Source organism: Carlito syrichta, unplaced genomic scaffold, assembly GCF_000164805.1.
Source record: "Carlito syrichta isolate Samal-C Ts95f unplaced genomic scaffold, Tarsius_syrichta-2.0.1 Scaffold315767, whole genome shotgun sequence".
Classification (NCBI taxonomy): Eukaryota; Metazoa; Chordata; class Mammalia; order Primates; family Tarsiidae; genus Carlito; species Carlito syrichta.
In genome coordinates, this window is record NW_007259863.1 from 24,733 (window position 1) to 26,106 (window position 1,374).

Consider the following 1,374-nt stretch of genomic DNA (forward strand, 5'->3'; position numbering starts at 1 on the left):
TTTTATGCCTTTTGCATTGTATTTTTTTATGCATCACTTAAACCAATGACCCTGAAACTTAGCTGCACTTCAAAAATCACCAGAGGAGCTTTAACAAATCCTGATGTCCAGGCCACATCCCCAACCAGTGACATCAGGACCTCGGAGTCAGACCAGACACTGATGCATTAAAGTTCCGCAGCAGGTGATAAGCGGCTAAATGTTCTAGAATTCTTCCTGGAAAAATATGAGTCAATAAATACATAATATAGCTCTAGACTATATCAAGTTTCGAACAGCTAACTCACAATCATTACAAACATGGACCATATTTTTTAAAAGTTCTCCCTGCCCTTTGTCCCTAAAGCTTCTGTGTCACCAGAACGGCCACCGAATTCGGCTTCTTCTGTCTGTTTCTCTTTGGGCCTCCTCCTCTGCCTTCCTTCAAGCCAGGTCACCTGCCTCTTCCCATTCAGAAACCTCCTCCCACTTCCCCCGTCCATATTTAGGGACCCCCACCCCACCGTTTTCCAACATCTGTGCCACCACCAGGGACTCGAAGAGAGCAAACCCTAAACCACAGCGAGTCACTCTCTGTAATTTGCTGAGCTGCCAGCTTAAAAAAGAGACTAAATATTCCCTTTTTGTTGTTGTTTAAATGAACTGTGAAACAAACCAAACTTGTGGTTTTGTTTTCCAGAAACCATTTGGTAAACTGGTTTAATGCAGAAGCCAAGGCCATATTCTTATAAAACTATATAATTCCAAAAGAAAAAATTCTCCAAAAGAATCTAAGTTTCTATTCACTTTGAATCAAATACACATACACACAAATAAAATGGGGAGGGTGGAGTAAAACTGACCCAAGCATAAGAATGGCTAATCTTGGTAAAGTATAACAGGAGCCCTGAAAACAGCCGTACAAAGGGTATCTGCATAGTCAGGGCAACAGCTTAGTGAGTAACTTCTCATAAATATTTAGCTGCCGTCTACCCTTGTTGGAAACCCTACCATCCTTCACACCCTTGGCCTTCTCTCCTGTTCAAGTCTACCACGATCTCCTCAAGAAGTAAAGCTTAAGCCTAACTCACTGTGGACCTTTCACCGTCCGGAAGTATTTGCGGGTCATCGATTCTGTGTCCAGCTCCACTCTGGAAGCCAAGAAGAAGCCAAATAAAATAATACTTACTCATGCCAGCAGCACATGCTAGTGAGCACCTACTCCCAGGCTGGGAGCTGGAAGAGCAGAGATGAAGAGGTGTGTGGATGTGGCCCTCAACCCCAGGGGCTCACGGTCTCTTCGGGAGCACACCTGGCAGAGCTCAGAGTCACAAGCTGCATGGCGTCCTTTAGCCAAATGGACTGAGTGCCTTCTAGTCACCACTGTCAGTTCTA